Source organism: Phyllobates terribilis, unplaced genomic scaffold (genome assembly GCF_046119375.1).
Source record: "Phyllobates terribilis strain yellow unplaced genomic scaffold, ASM4611937v1 Scaffold_4__5_contigs__length_816908805, whole genome shotgun sequence".
Classification (NCBI taxonomy): domain Eukaryota; kingdom Metazoa; phylum Chordata; class Amphibia; order Anura; family Dendrobatidae; genus Phyllobates; species Phyllobates terribilis.
Genome location: NW_027362764.1, coordinates 684,872,529 through 684,894,438, shown reverse-complemented (window position 1 = coordinate 684,894,438; position 21,910 = coordinate 684,872,529). Strand labels below are relative to the sequence as shown.

The window sequence follows — 21,910 nt, the reverse complement described above, 5'->3', positions numbered from 1 at the left end:
ATGGCTGAGGCATAGAACTCAGAAAAATGATTATCGATTAACATTCCAAATGAATTTCCATAATTAACCATTTAACAGAGACCGCCTGGGAATGCCAGGTGCTGTAGGCTTTTGCTTTTTCCTTCCTTCCACCAGCAGGGGGCACTCTCTTCTATGCCTTTTTTCCATTCCCTTTCACAAGTGCACACATTCATTCTCTTTTCTTTTTTTCATTTGCTTTCTCTCTTGCGCTATTTCATCTCTGCAAAATACCAGCATCCTTCTGATCACCGTGGGCCTCCAGCATTGTTGCTTCTTTACTTTTAATACTAGGCTCCTTTTCACCAGGACCAGCGTCTCCCGGGTGGCTGGAGGCAACCACCGGTAACCCCAAGCAGAAGACCTTTGCAGGCAACACGACCCTCCCCCCTGAAGAGCAGCTGAAAGTCACTGGCAACCATCTCACCCTCTTCCTTCATTCACCCCTGGACGTCTCGCTCCGCCCCCAAGTTACGGGTCCAGCTTGCTCTTTCTGTCACATTACCGCGATGAAGGGTTTAGCCTGCAGGAGACCCTGCGCTGAGACATTTTTGAAGACACCTGATGCGGCGGGTGAATCACTGCTAAACAAACCACACCGGTAGGGACGGCACAGCCTTTGCATTGACCCTTCGGAGCCCGCCCCGTCACGGCCAGATTGCTCGCCACAAAGGGATCCTGAGAAAGGCTGGCCGGGCGATGGATCGAGCAGCGTCTACTGGCCATACCACCTTGGATACGCCCGATCTCGTCTGATCTTGGAAACAAAGCAGGGCTGGGCTCGGACAGTACTTGGATGGGAGACATCCTGGGAACACTGGGTGCTGTAGACCATTTTGATGACGTTTTGCCCTACTTCCCAGCTCGGCTAGCATGGAACGGCGCCTTGCCGGACACCGACCTTAAGTAACTTAGATGATGGAAGCCCCAAGGCCTCTGAGCCAGTTTGCAGCTAAGTACGCTACCCTGCCGCCTTCACGCAGGCCTGACACCGAGCTCCTTGCCACGGCTAGGAGTGATTATTGACTCCGCAGCTCGCAATGTGGAAATGATGGCGTTAAAAGCACCCGGGGCCGTGAAGGGGCCAGGCTTTCAGCAGGTGCCCAGGGAAGGTTTTGGATGCAGGCCGCCTAGCGAGGGCCAGCAGAAGTAACATGTTTCTCTGCAAAGAAGCTTGTGTAACCAAGCCAGACGGCTGACAAAGAGATAACCTCAGTGCAAGGAAGGCAAGGAAGGAATTGGGGAGGGGGGGCGTGATTCCTGCTAGGGCCCTGAAATCATAAAACAGGCAGGAGAGTCTGACGCATGGTGACGGAGAGGTTGTAGGGGCAGATAGGGGGTGTTGTCACGTGCGAGCACGTGTGCATCCTGGCTTGTGTGTGACAGTGCGCTTCCTAGGTGTGGCGCGCTGCAGACAGTCAAAGGGATTGTTCCCTTTCATTAAAAGTTAATCCCCGGCTGCAGCCTATTAGAAAGCAACTAACTGCGCTCTACTCACCCTACCCGGGTCTACCGGTGAGTCTTGCCTCTGCTCCCGGCCTGTGGCATTGGCCGTGAAGCTGACGTTCCGTCGACAGCGCTGCAGCCGATCAGTGAGCTCGGCGGCTCTGAGTGGGGCGTTGTGTCTACACGACCTTTTAAGGAAGCCAGAAAAAAAATTGAAGAGAAGGGAAAGCACAAAAGGACCTGGTCTTGCTGAGCACTGGAAAGGGCAGCCGGCAGCCAGACGTCAAAGTAGAAAAGCAGCAAGTGAGAGGTATGTCTCTGCCTTCTGCCACACCACCCTGAACACGCCCGAACTCATCTGATCTTGGAAGCTAAGCAGGGTCGGGCCTGGTTAGTAGTGTTGAGCCACCCCCGTAGTGTTCGAGTTCGGTTCGGTTCGTCGAACACCCGTGTGTTCGCCGAACTGTTCGTCGTACTGTTCATCGAACACCTTCGAACACCGTTAAAACCAATGGCAGGCAAACAAAAACACATAGAAACACATAGGAAACACCTTCAAAGGTGTCCAAAAGATGACAAACTGCTCAGAAGACATAACTAACACATGGAAAAGTGACAAGTACATATAGTCATGCGAAAATAAAAGAGGTGGAGGAGTAAAAGGAGGGGGAGACACAGATATAGGCATGTCATGCCCTTCTAAAATCCAAAAAGTGAGAAGCCGAGACGGCCAGTCCGCTCCTGCCCGTGCCACCTCCGTGTCGCCGGGTTTGTGCCAGAGCCGCGGTGAACCTGATGGCCAGCCCCCCTCTCCCAATACTGGTGCCTGTCCGCTGGTGGGTCAAGCGAGCCCCCCTGTGGTGGAGGCAGCTCTAAGCTTTTTAATTTAAATTGTCTCTCTAATTTGAATGAATACACTTTAAATCCATTTACAAGGATCTATTGGAGGGCAAGTCTCATGCCAGCAGCCGCGTAATTCCAGCTCCAGTAGCGTCCACTAAAGCTGCTGCAGTTAAAAAGCTTTTATAAGGATCGAGCTCGGCTGTCATCCGCAAGGCATCCTACTGCCAGTCCGAGCCCCTATGCCTTGGGGTGCCTCCTGATGCTCTTCACTGAGTATCCCGTGGTCCCGAAGCAGTTCCTTTGAAAAAATGAAGTGTCCAAACTACAGGTGGTGTAGCTTGCTTAACAGCCGGGATAATCCGCTGATTAGCAGACCCTGCTACTAGGCACAAAGTATTTCCTGGGCTAGATGCAGTTAAAAATTTGTAATTAGATACTCTCGTTGGATGCTGAGAAAGCATTCCATAGAGTCTCCTGGCACGCCATATATGATTCTCTTGAAAAGCTTGGGGTAGGGGTCTAGGGGACCCTTTTATATCCAAAATCACGGCCCTGTATCACAATACGTCACCTAGGCTGAAGATAAATGGAACTGTAGCACCCTGAGGGCTCGGTTGCTACAGAGGTATTGCACCTCACCCAGAGGTGTGATATCTCACTCTCAGGTAAGGATGGAGTGTGGATCAGGACCCGACACCTGCATGCATTACACCACATTGCCGTGGGGCAGGGCGACCAATATGCCTCTGAGATGGGCACGACAGTCCCTGTCCCTGGCTGGAGTGGGGGGAGGGAACACTGATTAAGGGGAACCCTGTAGTGCAGGAGCAGGGAGGAAGCAGTTCCTGGGTGCATTGAGAAGGGAGTATAAAAGGTGGGCACCATCTTAGTTCAGTGCAGAGAAGTCTGAGCAGAAGTGGCAGGGAGCAGGGGCTCTGCATGAGCTCTGCTCCGGAGGCGGGCCTAGTAACAGAGGCCCAGGCTTGGAAGAGGGAGAAGGAAGGAAGAGGAGCGGAGAAGGCTCCAGGAACGAGAAATGAAGGGATCCCAGGGGTGCGGACGGGCGAGTCGCCACCGCATGCCCGAATCCACCTGCGTGGAGGGGTCAGGCCAAAGGGGGAGACCGGTCCCCGAAACTAGTGGAGGCAGGAAACGACCCTCAGCTAGAAACCGGAGGCTGTGACATTTTATGTGGCGCAGCCCCTCGCTACACCCGCTAGGAAGGCACCACATAGGGTCAGGGAAACTGGCGCCAAGTTTACCAAGAGGAGGCCCGAGGCAGCCGGACAGAAGGGTTGGTAAGAAAGGCCAGACAAAGGACACACAAAGGGGGTCCTGTGAAGCGCTCCAAAGTTATCTGGGAGTTGTCTGAGCCCCTCACCTGGTGAGCACAGTACGACGTGGGCAGCCGTTACCTGCAGACGTGGTCTGGATAATAAGAACTGTGAGTAAAGGCCCTGGACTGCATCACTGACTCCGTGTCGTTACTGCTGCTGCCCTGCACCATCACCCCCATCCTCCGCACACACTGCCCTGAGGCTATACTCCTCCCGTGGGGAGTTATGCTACGCTCTGCTGCACCCACAACACCAGCCTCAGCGGTCTGCCCTGCAGCGGCGGTTCACTCTGACCGCAATCCACGGGTGGCGTAGTCGGACATTTAAACATCAAAACCACATAAATAGTTCCGCCACTGGTTTGACCACCCTGAGCCACAGACCGGGTCGCCGCCACGAAGACTACAACCACCAGCATCCACCAAAAAGGGTCCGGCTTCGGGTGTCCCAAGGCCCAGGGGGTGCATCAGAACATTTTCATCACCTTTCACAATCACCAATGGGACAAGGCAGGGATGTCCTCTGTCCCCTCTCTTATACATCCTAGTGACGGAGCACCTGCCCTCATCAATTCGCCATAACCCCAATATTAGGTGGATTGAGGTGGGAGGCACCGAGTACAAGTGCTCTCTATTTGCTGATGATGTCCTAGTATATATCACTCAATCACATATATCCATCCATGCTGTTATGGCTGAAATAGATCACTTTGTTACATGGTCAAATTTTAAAATCAATGCAGCGAAGTCTGAGGCCCTCGATGTCTCCCTCCCCAAATCCATATAGGATTCCATCCAGTCCAACTTTCCCTTTGCCTGGCCCTCACAGGGTATCAAATACTTAGGAATTCCTATTCATAGAGACCTCTCCCATCTATGTTATCTTAATTTTGGGCCCTTTATTGAACAATTCCATACAGACCACGGTTGGCAAGTTAGAACTGTAAGATTCACTACGTGAACCACTGGTGTTTTGTGGAAAAGCACATGTACACTGCGTTCCAAATTATTATGCAAAAAGTGTTTAGGAGTGATAAGGGAAGAATTTGTTTGTTTGTCAGTTAAACTCATTGATGGTGATGTGTGTCAGGGCTCTTTATATCACTGTAAGCAATTGCAGACACCTGTGCTAATTAGTTTGGCAGGTGTGTCCAATGAAAGGCAAGACTACTTAAGAAGGCTGTTTCACATTATTAAGCAGCCTACATTTTCTGCCAAAATGGGAAAGAAAAAGGATGTGTCGGCTGCTGAGAAGCAACAAATTGTGGAGTGTTTAGGTCAAGGCATGACTACAATCAACATTGTGCGATGATCAGGATGAAGTGTCTTGGCAATCAAGAAGTATGTAGCTGATTCACAGTACACACGTGTGCGTGCTGATAAGGGCAAATTGAGGAGTCTTTCCTACAGGCAATTACGTCAGGTTGAAAGAGCAGCGGCAAAAAAGCCTTGTCATAGCAGCAGACAAGTTTTTGAAGCTGCTTGTGCCTCCAACGTCCCCCGAACAACAAGATGCAGGGTCCTTCAGAGGTTTGCAGCTGTGCATACGCCATCCTGTCGACCTCCTCTATCCACTTCACACAAGCAGAAACGGCTCCAGTGGGCCAAACATTACATGAAGACTGATTTCAAAACTGTTTTGTTCACGGATTAGTGCCGTGCAGCGCTCGATGGTCCAGATGGATGGAGTGGAGGATGGCTGGTTGATGGACACCCCACGCAAACACGGCTACAGCGCCAACAAGGAGGAGGTGGAGTAATGTTTTGGGCTGGAATCATGGGGAGAGAGATTGTCGGCCCCTTTAGGATCCCTGAAGGCGCTAAAGATGAACTCCATAATGTATGTGGATTTTCTCAAACAGCACTTCCTGCCATGGTTCAAGAAGAAGAACCGTGTATTTCACAGCAAGATCATTTTTCTGCATGATAATGCACCATCTCATGCTGCACATAAAACATCTGCATCTCTGGCTGATATGGGCATAAAAGGGGACAAACTTATGGTGTGACCCCCATGCTCCCCTGACCTGTACCCCATTCAGAACCTTTGGAGCATCATTAAAAGGAGTGTCTATGATGGCGGGAGGCAGTTCACATCTAAGCAACAGCTCTGGGAGGGTATTCTGTCCTCATGCAAAACAATTGAAGCAGAAACCATCCAAAACCTGACAAATTCAATGGACGAGAGAGTTCAGAAGCTCCTTTCGAACAAGGGGTCCTATGTGAAAATGTAACATCACCTAGAATAAAGTTTTGAGTTGAAAACTGTTTGATTTCAGTTTCTAACAACCTGCTAATGCTTATAATTTCAAAAATGACCATTTTTTTGGTCTTTATTAAAATGAAAAGGTTGATTGAAAAGTTTGGGGGATCTAAGAGTGTGGCAACCCAGTAGTCATGACTACTTCGAATTCTGACAATATGAGGGTCATGCTGCAGGTAGTGCAGCAAGAAGGCACTTATGTGTCTTGCGCATCTCGGAGCCCCAAAATTATTTTCCGGGCTAGATGCAGCTAAAAATTATTATTAATTTTAAATCTGGTGAAGCTTTAGTATAGATGGCCTAATAGGATCAGTGCTGCACACTGCTACAAAGCCCAAATTATTTTCCAGCCAAGATACAGATAAACATGATTAGTAATTTGAAAGCTTAAAACGGTTGGTAGGGTGATTTTAACCAATCATCAAGCTTTTACTCTCCCCAGGATGACACAGGGGTAGAAAAGTAGTTTCGGATCCATGATTTGTTCATCTTTATGAACGTGAGTCTGTCTACATTATCAGTGGAGAGCCGCGTGCACTTATCTGTCAGCACACCAACAGCAGCGCTGAACACACGTTCAGACAGAACGCTGGCTGCGGGGCATGACAAGATCTCCAAGGCGTAAGTGGCTAGCTCCGGCCATTTATCCAGATTGGAAGCCCAAAAAGAGCAAGGGTCCAGTGACACAGTCGTGGCTTCAATGTTTACTTGGAGATACTCCTGTACCATCGTCTCTAGGCGTTGACTATGTGTCAGACTTCTTGTCTCCTGTGGCCTTGCAAAGGATGGGCTAAAAAAGTGGTGAAATGATTCCGCAAAATTGATGTTACCAGCAGATACTGTGGTTCTGTTACGGTTTGAGTGCTGAACACTTGACGGTCCCACGGTTGGCAAGTTGGAACTGTGAGATTCACTATGTGCACCACTGGTATTTTGTGGAAAAGCACATGTAAGATTCTGCAACATTCTCTGCTGATACTCCTGCATGCATGCATCCCTTTCTATGGCAGGAATAATTTCTGCAAATTTACTTTTGTACCGGGGATCTAACAGTGTGGCAACCCAGTAGTCAGGATTATTTCTAATTCTCACAATTCGAGGGTCATGTTGCAGGTAGTGCAGCAAGAAGGCACTCATGTGTGTTGCGCATCCAGGAGCACCAAGTCCCTGTTGTGTTGGTGGCGAGGTAACAATCATGCTTCCTTCCTCTGTCCTCTCCCCCCAACCTCGCACAACAGAAATGTGATCAAGGTCTCCCTCATCTGATGAGTCTTCCATCTGTTCGTCCTCCACTTCTTCCTGGGCTCCTGCACCTTCCTCACTAGTTTGGCTGCTACCATGCGCCCTGGTAAAACCATCTCCCCCACCCTCACATGCCTGCCGCCTTGGTGCTGCCGACCGTCTGGACCTTGCAGATGTTAGCCCTTCCGCATACAACTCCTCCTCCTCTACTTCCTCCACCTCCTCTTGTGCCACCACCTGACTCCGAATTCTGTTTAACATGTGCTTCAGCATGTAAATTACCGGAATAGTCATGCTGATAATGGCATCGTCAGCACTAAACATCTTCGTCGCCATTTCAAAACTGTGCAGAAGGGTGCATAGGTCCCTGATCTGAGACCACTCCTCCAGCGTGATTTGCCCCACCTCTGAATCTCGTTGGCCCAGGCTATACGTCAGAACGTATTGCACCAGGGCTTGTCGGTGCTGCCACAGTCGCTGCAACATGTGCAGAGTTGAATTCCACCGGGTAGGCACATCGCATTTTAGCCGGTGAAGTGGCAGGCCCAACGACTTCTGTAGAGATGTAAGTCGCTGAGCTGCGGGATGCGAACGGCGGAAGTGAGCACACAGCGACCGTGCCCTCTGCAGAAGGCCATCTAGTCTGGGATAGTGGGCTAAAAATTGCTGGACAACCAGGTTCAACACGTGAGCCATACAAGGCACGTGTGTGACATTGCCCCGGCGAAGGGCCGCACCCCGGTTTGCAGCATTGTTGCACACGGCCTTCCCTGGTTTCAGGTCCAGTGGAGACAACCATTCATGAAATTGGTTCTCCAGAGCTGACCACAACTCCTCAGCTGTGTGACTCACATTTCCCAGACATTTCAATGTAAAAACCGCCTGATGACGTTGAGCCCTACTGCCAGCATAGTAAGGAGGTGTGCAGGATCCCTTCTGCGCAGTTAGAAAGCTTGTGGCATGACCAGACAGGCTTTGGGTGCAGGTGGAAGACCGAGAGGAGGTTGAGGAGGCAGAAGCAGTGGAGGAACTTTGACATAAAGAGAATTGACGCACAACTCGTGGGGACGGCAAGACTTGGACAGCAGCCCCTTGTCCTGCTGTCACCATAGTTACCCAGTGCCCAGTCAGCGACATGTAACGCCCCTGTCCATGCCTACTCGTCCAAGTGTCTGTGGTGAAATGCACCCTGTCACACACAGAGTTTCTCAAAGAAGCGGTGATGTTGTGTGCGACATGCTGTTGGAGCGCAGGCACACCTTTCTTTGAGAAGTAGTGCCGACTGGGCATCTGGTACTGGGGCACTGCGACGGACATAAGGTCTCGAAAATCCTCTGTGTCCACCAGGCGGAAAGGCAGCATTTCTGTAGCCAAGAGCTTGCAGATGGTGAAATTCAACCTGTTAGCTTTTTCATGGCTAGGAGGAAATGGTCTTTTACTTGTCCACATCTGAGGGACTGAGGGCTGGCTATTGTGCTTAGACGGGGTTGATAAGGGTGTCCCCGGCAAACTGCCGGTCTGTGAGGAAGATGCAGGCGGACATGTTAGGTTGCCTTGATCCAAAGGTGGTGCTATCGATGTCGGACAGCGCTCAACACCAGCTGGTGTTACCACCTCCAAAGAAAATGATGACCTGCCAATCACGCTGGCTGTTGCGGGTAAAGAGGTGGCAGGTCTGCGCCCCAAAACAGGTGTGACTGCTGTCCCCCCAGTCACAGAGGATGAAGAGGCCGCGGATGCACAAGATATGGCAGACGGTGGTTGGCCCGGCCGGCTAGGCCGCATTGTAGCACACTGAGCTTCCCACTGCAACTTATGCTTCATGTCCATGTGCCGGTTCATGCATGAAGTACTCAAACTATGTATTTTTTGGCCTCTACTTAGCTTTTGCTGACAAATGTTACAGATAACACGAGTTGGGTCGTCTTTATCGATCTGAAAAAATGCCCAGGCTATGCAAGGCTTAGCACCCATGCGACCTGAAGAGCCACCACGACTTGTGATGAGAGGCAGAGTTGTGTTTGAGGATGCAGTTGTTGACGTGCTTCCAGTACTACGTCTCTGTCCAGGAAGGCGCAACCTGACCTCGTCGTCACTAGCATCTTCCTCCACCTCCTCTGCTGACCTCATCTCTTGGCTGACTGTGGGTTGACAGTAAGTGGGATCTCCAACCTCATCATCATCACCCTGTGCGTTATCACACCCGTCGTCCTCAGAGCCAACCTGTTCCTGCCCTGACAAAAAACTAAAGTTGTCGCTCCAATCAGGTATTTGAGTCTTATCATCGTCTTCCTCATTGTCTCCACCAACAGGAGTTACAGTTTGGGAATGAGGGTCTACATTATGGTCAGAACCTTCTGCGTCTGGTCCTGGATCCGACTCATAAAGATTCTGGGCATCAGTGCAGATCATTTCCTCGTCTGGATTCACAGAAGCGCTGGAGTCAACCTCTGATTCCCAGGCTATAGTATGAGTAAACAGCTCTGCAGACTCAACCATCTGTTCTACCTCATACTCAGACGGGCAGCTGGAGATTTTGGAGCTGTGAGGAAGCAAGTGCGATTGGGGTGACACCTTTGAGGACTGGAGTATTTGTGATGTTGAAGTTGATGTGGAGGAGAGCCCACTTAAAGGAGCACTTGATATCCGTTGAAGCACCTGCTATTTTTGTGCCTCATCTGGAATTTGTAGCGATTGGCGTGGCCATAAGAAAGGGATCTTATCACATTGTCCGCTAAAAGAAGTAGACATTTTAGTTTGGCTGGAAGATGGTCTTTCTTCTGCAGATGTTACTGTTGCTTTAACACCTACCCCACGGACACAACCTTTTTTCCCCTTCCCAATACGCCTATTCCCCTTTCCACCAGCAGCAGGCCTTTTTCCACTCATTTTGGTGGTTAACTAATTCACAACTCTGGAGTTGTTTGCACAAAAAAACAATGGATGGGAACCGAGCAGAGCTGAGTGGCCAAACTGTGGTATTAGGCCAAAACTATTGGCTGGGTTAGATGCAGAAAAAAATTATATTCAATTTGCAACCTGATGGAGGTCTGTATAGATGGATTAATAGAACAAGTCCCACACACAGCTAGAAGCCCAATATTTTTTCAGAGGTAGATGCAGAAAAAAATATATTCAGTTTGCAACCTGATGGAGGTCAGTATAGATGGACGAATACAACAAGTCCCACACACAGCTAGAAGCCCAATATTTTTTCAGAGCTAGATGCAGAAAAAAATATATTCAGTTTGCAACCTGATGCAGGTCTGTATAGATGGATTAATAGAACAAGTCCCACACACAGCTAGAAGCCCAATATTTTTTCAGAGGTAGATGCAGAAAAAAATATATTCAGTTTGCAACCTGATGGAGGTCAGTATAGATGGACTAATACAACAAGTCCCACACACAGCTAGAAGCCCAATATTTTTTCAGAGGTAGATGCAGAAAAAAATATATTCAGTTTGCAACCTGATGGAGGTCAGTATAGATGGACTAATACAACAAGTCCCACACACAGCTAGAAGCCCAATATTTTTTCAGAGGTAGATGCAGAAAAAAATATATTCAGTTTGCAACCTGATGGAGATCTGTATAGATGGATTAACAGAACAAGTCCCACACACAGCTAGAAGCCCAATATTTTTTCAGAAGTAGATGTAGAAAAAAATATATTCAGTTTGCAACCTGATGGAGGTCAGTATAGATGGACTAATACAACAAGTCCCACACACAGCTAGAAGCCCAATATTTTTTCAGAGGTAGATGCAGAAAAAAATATATTCAGTTTGCAACCTGATGGAGGTCAGTATAGATGGACTAATACAACAAGTCCCACACACAGCTAGAAGCCCAATATTTTTTCAGAGGTAGGTGCAGAAAAAAATATATTCAGTTTGCAACCTGATGGAGGTCTGTATAGATGGATTAATAGAACAAGTCCCACACACAGCTAGAAGCCCAATATTTTTCAGAGGTAGATGCAGAAAAAAAAATATTCAGTTTGCAACCTGATGCAGGTCTGTATAGTTGGATTAATAGAACAAGTCCCACACACAGCTAGAAGCCCAATATTTTTTCAGAGGTAGATGCAGAAAAAAATATATTCAGTTTGCAACCTGATGGAGGTCTGTATAGATGGATTAATAGAACAAGTCCCACACACAGCTAGAAGCCCAATATTTTTTCAGAGGTAGATGCAGAAAAAAATATATTCAGTTTCCAACCTGATGGAGGTCAGTATAGATGGACTAATACAACAAGTCCCACACACAGCTAGAAGCCCAATATTTTTTCAGAGGTAAATGCAGAAAAAAATATATTCAGTTTGCAACCTGATGGAGGTCAGTATAGATGGACAAATACAACAAGTCCCACACACAGCTAGAAGCCCAATATTTTTTCAGAGGTAGATGCAGAAAAAAATATATTCAGTTTGCAACCTGATGGAGGTCAGTATAGATGGACTAATACAACAAGTCCCACACACAGCTAGAAGCCCAATATTTTTTCACAGGTAGATGCAGAAAAAAATATATTCAGTTTGCAACCTGATGGAGGTCTGTATAGATGGATTAATAGAACAAGTCCCACACACAGCTAGAAGCCCAATATTTTTTCAGAGGTAGATGCAGAAAAAAATATATTCAGTTTGCAACCTGATGCAGGTCTGTATAGATGGATTAATAGAACAAGTCCCACACACAGCTGGAAGCCCAATATTTTTTCAGAGGTAGATGCAGAAAAAAATATATTCAGTTTGCAACCTGATGGAGGTCTGTATAGATGGATTAATAGAACAAGTCCCACACACAGCTAGAAGCCCAATATTTTTTCAGAGGTAGATGCAGAAAAAAATATATTCAGTTTGCAACCTGATGCAGGTCTGTATAGATGGATTAATAGAACAAGTCCCACACACAGCTAGAAGCCCAATATTTTTTCAGAGCTAGATGCAGAAAAAAATTATATTCAATTTGCAACCTGATGGAGGTCAGTATAGATGGACTAATAGAATGATGCTATGCCCAAAAGATTTTACTTCACTAGGTGCAGTAAAAAAATTGGTATTCTATACACAGGTGGTATATCTTGCAACACAGATAGGCTACTCCACTGACTAACACACTCTGCAATAGGCCAAAAAGGATTAGCTTTGCTAGATTCAGCCAAATGCTGTGAAAAAAACTTGAACAGCACTGGCACAGACCTGCCTGGCAAAAACTGATAGGAACTGATGTAACCTAGTCCTGAAAAGGACTCCAATTACAATTAGTCTTTACTCTTACAATCTATCTATTTAAGAGCACAGACCTGCCTGATAAAAGTCGTAGGAAATGCTGTAACCTAGTCCTTAAAAGGACTGCAATCACAATTATTCCCTACTCCCAAGCTATCTGTAGATTTGTGCGAAAATTGGCTTGAAATTAACAAGCAACAGCGGTGCAGTCTAATACGCAGCTGCAGCAGTGAGAAAACGGTGACGACGGGGAAAATGGCTTGGTCTTATAGGGCAAGGACATGTGACATACACTGCCAATGACACATGCCCTTGCTTGTGTGAAAAAAAGCACTTCGCTCCGTGTGTGCGCTGCTGATAGGCTGACAGATTGCACCTCCCCACTGCAAATGCGGGAAAGAGAAAAAAAAATGGAGATCTTCATTGTTCCTGCAGAGATCCATCCCCTGCCCCTCCCCCCATCCCGCTGTACACTCAAACTGCGTATTAACATTAATTTTCATCATTACTGAGAAAAAATCCAGTTATGATTTTGGTGCACGAACAGTTATTGAACATAACCTCGAACAGCCGAATTTTTCTCAAATTGTTTGTGTTCGCCGAACGGCTCGAACACCGCCCAAAACAGCTCGAATTTGAGATTGGCGAACAGTTCGAGAAGAACAACGCTCATCTCTACTGGTTAGTACTTGGATGGGAGACCGCCTGGGAATACCAGGTGCTGTAGGCTTTTGCTTTTTCCTTCCTTCCACCAGCAGGGGGCACTCTCTTCTATGCCTTTTTTCCATTCCCTTTCACAAGTGCACACATTCATTCTCTTTTCTTTTTTTCATTTGCTTTCTCTCTTGCTCTATTTCATCTCTGCAAAATACCAGCATCCTTCTGATCACCGTGGGCCTCCAACATTGTTGCTTATTTACTTTTAATACTAGGCTCCTTTTCACCAGGAACAGCGTCTCCCGCGTGGCTGGAGGCAACCACCGGTAACCCCAAGCAGAAGACCTTTGCAGGCAACACGACCCTCCCTCCTGAAGAGCAGCTCAAAGTCACTGGCAACCATCTCACCCTCTTCCTTCATTCACCCCTGGACGTCTCGCTCCGCCCCCAAGTTACGGGTCCAGCTTGCTCTTTCTGTCACATTACCGCGATGAAGGGTTTAGCCTGCAGGAGACCCTGTGCCGAGACATTTTTGAAGACACCTGATGCGGCGGGTGAATCACTGCTAAACAAACCACACCTGTAGGGACGGCACAGCCTTTGCATGGACCCTTCGGAGCCCGCCCCGTCACGGCCAGATTGCTCGCCACCAAGCGATCCTGAGAAAGGCTGGCCGGGCGATGGATCGAGCAGCGTTTACTGGCCATACCACCTTGGATACGCCCGATCTCATCTGATCCCGGAAGCAAAGCAGGGCTGGGCTTAGACAGTACTTGGATGGGAGACCTCCTGGGAACACCGGGTGCTGTAGATCATTTTGATGAAGTTTTGCCCTACTGCCCAGCTCGGCTAGCATGGAACGGCGCCTTGCCGGACACCGACCTTAAGTAACTTAGATGATGGAAGCCCCAAGGCCTCTGAGCCAGTTGGCAGCTAAGAACGCTACCCCGCCGACTTCACGCAGGCCTGACACCGAGCTCCTTGCCACGGCTAGGAGTGCTTATTGACTCCGCAGCTCGCCGTGTGGAAATGATGGCGTTAAAAGCACCCGGGGCCGTGAAGGGGCCAGGCTTTCAGCAGGTGCCCAGGGAAGGATTTGGATGCCGGCCGCCTAGCGAGGGCCAGCAGAAGTAACATGTTTCTCTGTAAAGAAGCTTGTGTAACCAAGCCAGACGGCTGACAAAGAGCTAACCTCAGTGCAAGGAAGGCAAGGAAGGTGCGGAAGGAATTGGGGAGGGGGGGTGATTCCTGCTAGGGCCCTGAAATCATAAAACAGGCAGGAGAGTCTGACGCATGGTGACGGAGAGGTTGTAGAGGCAGATAGGGGGTGTTGTCACGTGCGAGCATGTGTGCATGCTGGCTTGTGTGTGAGAGTGCGCTTCCTAGGTGTGGCGCGCTGCAGACAGTCAAAGGGATTGTTCCCTTTCATTAAAAGTTAATCCCCGGCTGCAGTCTATTAGAAAGCAACTAAACGCGCTCTACTCACCCTACCCGGGTCTACCGGTGAGTCTCGCCTCTGCTCCCGGCCTGTGGCATTGGCCGTGAAGCTGACGTTCCGTCAACAGCGCTGCAGCCGATCAGTGAGCTCAGCGGCTCTGAGTGGGGCCTTCTGTCTACAAGACTTTTTAAGGAAGCCAGCAAAAAAATTGAAGAGAAGGGAAAGCACAAAACCAGGGGAGGAGTCCTGAGGAGATAATTTGCATATTCCCACTGCATTTTGGGGTAAGTGAAGAGTCTCCGCAAGCTCAAAGAACACAGGATTTTGGCTGTTGGAGCTGAAAAGAGGACATCGGTAAACCAGGGGAGGAGTCCTGAGGAGATAATTTGCATATTCCCACTGCATTTTGGGGTAAGTGAAGAGTCTCCGCGAGCTCAAAGAACACTGGATTTTGGCTGTTGGAGCTGAAAAGAGGAAACGGTAAACCAGGGGAGGAGTCGTGAGGAGATAATTTGCATATTCCCACTGCATTTTGGGGTAAGTGAAGAGTCTCTGTGAGATCAAAGAACACTGGATTTTGGCTGTTGAAGCTGAAAAGAGGACATCGGTAAACCAGGGGAGGAGTCCTGAGGAGATAATTTGCATATTCCCACTGCATTTTGGGGTAAGTGAAGAGTCTCCGCGAGCTCAAAGAACACTGGATTTTGACTGTTGGAGCTGAAAAGAGGACATCGGTAAACCAGGGGAGAAGTCCTGAGGAGATAATTTGCATATTCCCACTGAATTTTGGGGTAAGTGAAGAGTCTCCGCGAGCTCAAAGAACACTGGATTTTGGCTGTTGGAGCTGAAAAGAGGACATCGGTAAACCAGGGGAGGAGTCCTGAGGAGATAATTTGCATATTCCCACCGCATTTTGGGGTAAGTGAGTCTCCGCGAGCTCAAAGAACACTGGATTTTGGCTGTTGGAGCTGAAAAGAGGACATCGGTAAACCAGGGGAGGAGTCCTGAGGAGATAATTTGCATATTCCCACTGCATTTTGGGGTAAGTGAAGAGTCTCCGTGAGCTCAAAGAACACTGGATTTTGGCTGTTGGAGCTGAAAAGAGGAAACGGTAAACCAGGGGAGGAGTCCTGAGGAGATAATTTGCATATTCCCACTGCATTTTGGGGTAAGTGAAGAGTCTCCGTGAGATCAAAGAACACTGGATTTTGGCTGTTGGAGCTGAAAAGAGGACATCGGTAAACCAGGGGAGGAGTCCTGAGGAGATAATTTGCATATTCCCACTGCATTTTGGGGTAAGCGAAGAGTCTCCGCGAGCTCAAAGAACACTGGATTTTTGCTGTTGGAGCTGAAAAGAGGACATCGGTAAACCGCGCGTCGGTAGGTGCGTGCATTTTGAAGCTTTTTTTTTAAGCTTTTTTCACTGTTTTCAGAACATTAACAATAAGAACATGGAAGAGTCCAGGAGCCATTTGGTGAGCTGCATTTCCTGCTACATGTTCACAGACTTGCCAGTGGAAAAGCCAAACTTCACATGCCAGAAATGCAAGCTTGTGTCCCTGTTGGAGGAAAAGTTGCGAAATCTAGAAGAGAGGTTAACTACCTTGAAAATCATTAAGGAAGGTGAAGAGTTCTTAGACAGAGCAGAATTATCTCTTCATGATTCAGAAAGAGAAGAAATTCGAACTGCACCTGACGAAACAGAGGAATGGAAGCATGTGAACCACAGAAGCAGGAGGATCGAGAGGCAGTCAGCACCCATACTGCTCAGGAACCAGTACCAGGCTCTCACGCAGGAGAACCATGAAGAAATACAGCAAAATAAGACTTTGCCAGCAATGAATAACCTTGTAAGCCCTCAGAATCCTCCTGGATGGAGAAAGAAGAATGTTGTGAAGAAAAAACGGAGAGTGGTGGTCATGGGGGATTCCCTGTTAAGAGGAACAGAGGCCGCTATCTGCAGACCAGACATAACCTCAAGAGAAATGTGCTGTCTTCCAGGAGCAAAAATTAAAGATGTGTCTGACAGGATATCAAGACTCTTCAGACCTACAGATCACTACCCATTCCTGCTAATACATGTGGGGACAAATGACACCGCAAGAAAGGACCTGGAAACCATCTACAGTGACTTTGAAGACTTAGGCAAGAAAGTGAAAGAATTGGGAGCGCAGGTGGTCTTCTCATCCATCCTCCCAGTGGATGGTCATGGAACAATGAGGTGGAATAAGATTCTACAGGTGAACAACTGGCTACGTCGATGGTGCCGTCAACAAGGATTTGGATTTCTGGATCACGGAATGAATTACCTATACGATGGACTACTTGCTAGAGATGGGGTGCACCTTACGAAGACTGGAAAACATGTATTTGGAAGTCGCCTTGCTACACTCATCAGAAGAGCTTTAAACTAGAACAATGTGGGAAGGGAAGCAAAAGGCCAGAAAAAGCCATACAGCTGACAAATACTATTGAGATCTCTGCTACTGGAAGTGGAAAGGAAGAACAAAGACAAAACAATTTAAATAATAAAAATATGGGAGGAAGAGAAACCAATCACAAACTAAAATGTTTTTATACAAATGCACAAAGCATGGGCAACAAACAAGGAGAATTGGAACTACTAATGCAGGAAAAGGAATATGATGTCATTGGAATCACTGAAACTTGGTGGGACGATACACATGATTGGAATAAAAGGCTAAAAGGATACAACTTATTTGCAAGAAACAGACTTGATAAACGAGGAGGAGGTGTTGCATTGTATGTTAGAAAAGTGTATATCTGCACAGAGATTGAAGCTTCAGAGAATGGGAGTTCTGTGGAAACTGTTTGGGTAAGAATACAAGGAGAGAACAACGAAAAGGACACCATTGTAGGCATTTACTACAGGCCACCTGGGCAAGCTGAAGATATGGATGAACTCTTTATGTATCAAATGACCAAGTTCTCCAAAAATATGACGTAGTGGTCATGGGAGATTTCAACTATCCAGACATTTGTTGGGAATCTCTCTCAAGTAAAACTAACAGGTCAAGCAAATTCTTATCCTCTCTTGCTGACAACTTTATCTTCCAAAAGGTAGGGGAGAAAACAAGGGGATCTGCTACTTTGGATCTAATCCTTATAAACAGGGAGGAAATGGTTGAGGAGGTAAAGGTGGCTGGGAACCTAGGAGGCAGCGATCATGCTATTATAGAATTTTGGATAACTAGAGGAGGAAGACATGTGAAGACTCAAACTTCAAGGTTAGATTTTAGAAAGACAGATTTTAAGAGACTCAGAAAGAGAATAGGAAGGATCCAATGGCTGGATGTCCTTAAGGACAAAAATGTCCAGGAAGGATGGGAAATTTTTAAAAATGAGATTCTCAAAGCACAATCGTTAACAATCCCGAAAAGTAGGAAGAATGGGAAGGATTTAAGGAAACCAGGATGGATGAACACAGAACTTAAACACATGCTAAAAAGAAAGAAAGAAATGTTTATTAAATGGAAAGAGGGAGGCATATCTAAAGAAGAATATAATGCAGTCTGCAGATCCTGCAGGGCACGTATCAGGTTAGCTAAAGCTGACAATGAATTAAGGCTTGCAAGAGATGTCAAAAGCAATAAAAAAAGGATTTTGGGGGTATGTCAAAAGTAAAAGAAAAGTCAAAGATGCTATAGGATTTTTACAGGATGAAAATGGAGAAATGGTAAGAGAGGATGTTGAGAAGGCCGAACTTTTTAATTCCTATTTTGCATCTGTTTTCTCTCAGAAAGAAAATGTAACATCAGCTGATCTTCACTGTCCTTTTAAAGGAATAGAGGAATCCAAATTATCTGTAAACAGAAAGATTGTGAGGGAATATTTAGCTAACATAAATGAGTTCAAGTCTCCAGGTCCAGATGAATTACACCCCAGAGTACTGAAGGAGATCGTAGAAGAAATTTTAGAACCACTCTCCATAATCTTTGAAAATTCTTGGAGAACAGGAGAAGTCCCAGAAGACTGGAGAAGAGGAAATGTTGTTCCAATCTTCAAAAAGGGGAAGAAGGTGGACCCAGGGAACTATAGGTCGGTGAGTCTGACTTCTATACCAGGAAAGATCTTTGAACAAATTATTAAACAACATGTATGTAAGTACATGGATAAGAATGAAGTGATTAACCAGAGTCAGCATGGGTTTGTAACTAACAAGTCATGTCAGACTAACTTAATTTCCTTCTATTACAGAATCACTGACTGGGTGGATCAGGGAAATGCTGTAGATATAGTATATCTTGACTTCAGCAAAGCATTTGACAAAGTATCTCACACCATCCTTATTGAAAAAATGACCAAGTATGCAATGGACCAGGCAACTGTTAGGTGGATTCATAACTGGCTTAGTGATCGGACTCAAAGGGTGGTTGTAATTGGCTTCACATCCAGCTGGATGAATGTCTCAAGTGGGGTACCACAGGGCTCCGTCCTGGGACCTGTATTGTTCAACATCTTTATCAATGATTTAGATGAAGGAATTGAGGGTAAACTGATTAAATTTGCTGATGACACAAAGCTAGGAGGGATAGCTAATACTAGAGAAGAGAGAGAGAGGATTCAAAAAGACCTAAATAAACTGGAGCAGTGGGCAGCAACCAACAGAATGGTTTTTAACAGGGAAAAATGCAAAGTACTACATCTGGGCAATAAAAATGAAAAAAGCATATACAGAATGGGAGGAATAGAGCTAAGCAACAGTACATGTGAAAAAGACTTAGGTATACTAATAGATCATAGACTGAACATGAGTCAACAGTGTGATGCAGCAGCAAAAAAGGCAAATACAATTCTGGGATGTATTAACAGAAGCATACAGTCTAGATCACGTGAAGTCATTATCGGTCTTTAGTCCTCTTTGGTCAGACCTCATCTGGAATACTGTGTACAGTTTTGGGCACCACATTTTAAAAAAGACATAGACAAACTGGAGCAAGTTCAGAGAAGAGCGACCAGAATGGTGACTGGTCTGCAAACCATGTCCTATGAGGAACGGTTGCAGGATTTAGGAATGTTTAGCTTGCAAAAAAGAAGACTGAGAGGAGACTTAATAGCTGTCTACAAATATGTCAAGGGCTGTCACATTGTAGAAGGATGATCTTTATTCTCATTTGCACAAGGAAAGACTAGAAGCAATGGGATGAAACTAAATGGGAGGAGACACAGATTAGATATTAGAAAAAACTTTTTGACAGTTAGGGTGATTAATGAGTGGAACAGGCTGCCACGAGAGGTGGTGAGTTCCCCTTCAATGGACGTCTTCAAACAGAGGCTGGACAGACATCTGTCTGAGATGATCTAGTGAATCCTGCTTTGAGCAGGGGGTTGGACCAGATGACCCAGGAGGTCCCTTCCAACTCTACCATTCTATGATTCAATGATTCTATGATTCTATGAAGGCAAGGAAGGAATTGGGAAGGGGGGGGGTGATTCCTGCTAGGGCCCTGAAATCATAAAACAGGCAGGAGAGTCTGACGCATGGTGACGGAGAGGTTGTAGGGGCAGATAGGGGGTGTTGTCACGTGCGAGCACGTGTGCATGCTGGCTTGTGTGTGAGAGTGCGCTTCCTAGGTGTGGCGCGCTGCAGACAGTCAAAGGGATTGTTCCCTTTCATTAAAAGTTAATCCCCGGCTGCAGGCGATTAGAAAGCAACTAACCGCGCTCTACTCACCCTACCCGGGTCTACCGGTGAGTCTCGCCTCTGCTTCCGGCCTGTGGCATTGGCCGTGAAGCTGATGTTCCGTCGACAGCGCTGCAGCCGATCAGTGAGCTCAGCGGTTCTGAGTGGGGCGTTGTTTCTTCAAGACCTTTTAAGGAAGCCAGCAAAAAAATTGAAGAGAAGGGAAAGCACAAAAGGACCTGGTCTTGCTGAACACTGGAAAGGGCATCCGGCAGCCAGACTTCAAAGTAGAAAAGCAGCAAGTGAGAGGCTTGTCTCTGCCTACGGCAACACCACTCTGAACACGCCTGATCTCATCTGATCTTGGAAGCTAAGCAAGGTTGGGCCTGGTTAGCACTTGGATGGGAGACTGCCTGGGAATACCAGGTGCTGTAGGCTTTTGCTTTTTCTTTCCTTCCACCAGCAGGGGCTACTCTCTTCTATGCCTTTTTTCCATTCCCTTTCACAAGTGCACACATTCATTCTCTTTTCTTTTTTTCATTTGCTTTCTCTTGCGCTATTTCATCTCTGCAAAATACCAGCATCCTTCTGATCACCGTGGGCCTCCAGCATTGTTGCTTCTTTACTTTTAATACTAGGCTCCTTTTCACCAGGACCAGCGTCTCCTGCATGGCTGGAGGCAACCACCGGTAACCCCAAGCAGAAGACCTTTGCAGGCAACACGACCCTCCCCCCTGAAGAGCAGCTCAAAGTCACTGGCAACCATCTCACCCTCTTCCTTCATTCACCCCTGGACGTCTCGCTCCGCCCCCAAGTTACGGGTCCAGCTTGCTCTTTCTGTCACATTACCGCGATGAAGGGTTTAGCCTGCAGGAGACCCTGCGCCGAGACATTTTTGAAGACACCTGATGCGGCGGGTGAATCACTGCTAAACAAACCACACCTGTAGGGACGGCACAGCCTTTGCATGGACCCTTCGGAGCCCGCCCCGTCACGGCCAGATTGCTCGCCACCAAGCGATCCTGAGAAAGGCTGGCAGGGCGATGGATTGAGCAGCGTCTACTGGCCATACCACCTTGGATACGCCTGATCTTGTCTTATCTTGGAAGCAAAGCAGGTCTGGGCTCAGACAGTACTTGGATGGGAGACCTCCTGGGAACACCGGGTGATGTAGACCATTTTGATGACGTTTTACCCTACTGCCCAGCTCGACTAGCATGGAACGGCGCCTTGCCGGACACCGACCTTAAGTAACTTAGATGATGGAAGCCCCAAGGCCTCTGAGCCAGTTGGCAGCTAAGTACGCTACCCCACCGCTTTCACGCAGGCCTGACACCGAGCTCCTTGCCACGGCTAGGAGTGCTTATTGACTCCGCAGCTCGCCGTGTGGAAATGATGGCGTTAAAAGCACCCTGGGCCGTGAAGGGGCCAGGCTTTCAGCAGGTGCCCAGGAAAGGTTTTGTATGCCGGCCGCCTAGCGAGGGCCAGCAGAAGTAACATGTTTCTCTGCAAAGAAGCTTGTGTAACCAAGCCAGACGGCTGACAAAGAGCTAACCTCAGTGCAAGGAAGGTGCGGAAGGAATTGGGGAGGGGGGGGGGTGATTCCTGCTAGGGCCCTGAAATCATAAAACAGGCAGGAGAGTCTGACGCATGGTGACGGAGAGGTTGTAGGGGCAGATAGGGGGTGTTGTCACGTGCGAGCACGTGTGCATGCTGGCTTGTGTGTGAGAGTGCGCTTCCTAGGTGTGGCGCGCTGCAGACAGTCAAAGGGATTGTTCCCTTTC

At 47.5% G+C, this 21,910-nt stretch overlaps 3 pseudogenes; all 3 read left to right on the top strand.

Annotated features, from left to right (window-relative positions):
* The first annotated feature begins 731 nt into the window (after window positions 1-731).
* On the top strand, window positions 732-851 carry LOC141269600 (5S ribosomal RNA; annotated as a pseudogene).
* A 12,887-nt stretch (window positions 852-13,738) lies between these two features.
* On the top strand, window positions 13,739-13,858 carry LOC141268467 (5S ribosomal RNA; annotated as a pseudogene).
* A 6,587-nt stretch (window positions 13,859-20,445) lies between these two features.
* Window positions 20,446-20,564, top strand: LOC141267837 (5S ribosomal RNA; annotated as a pseudogene).
* The last annotated feature ends 1,346 nt before the right edge of the window (window positions 20,565-21,910 follow it).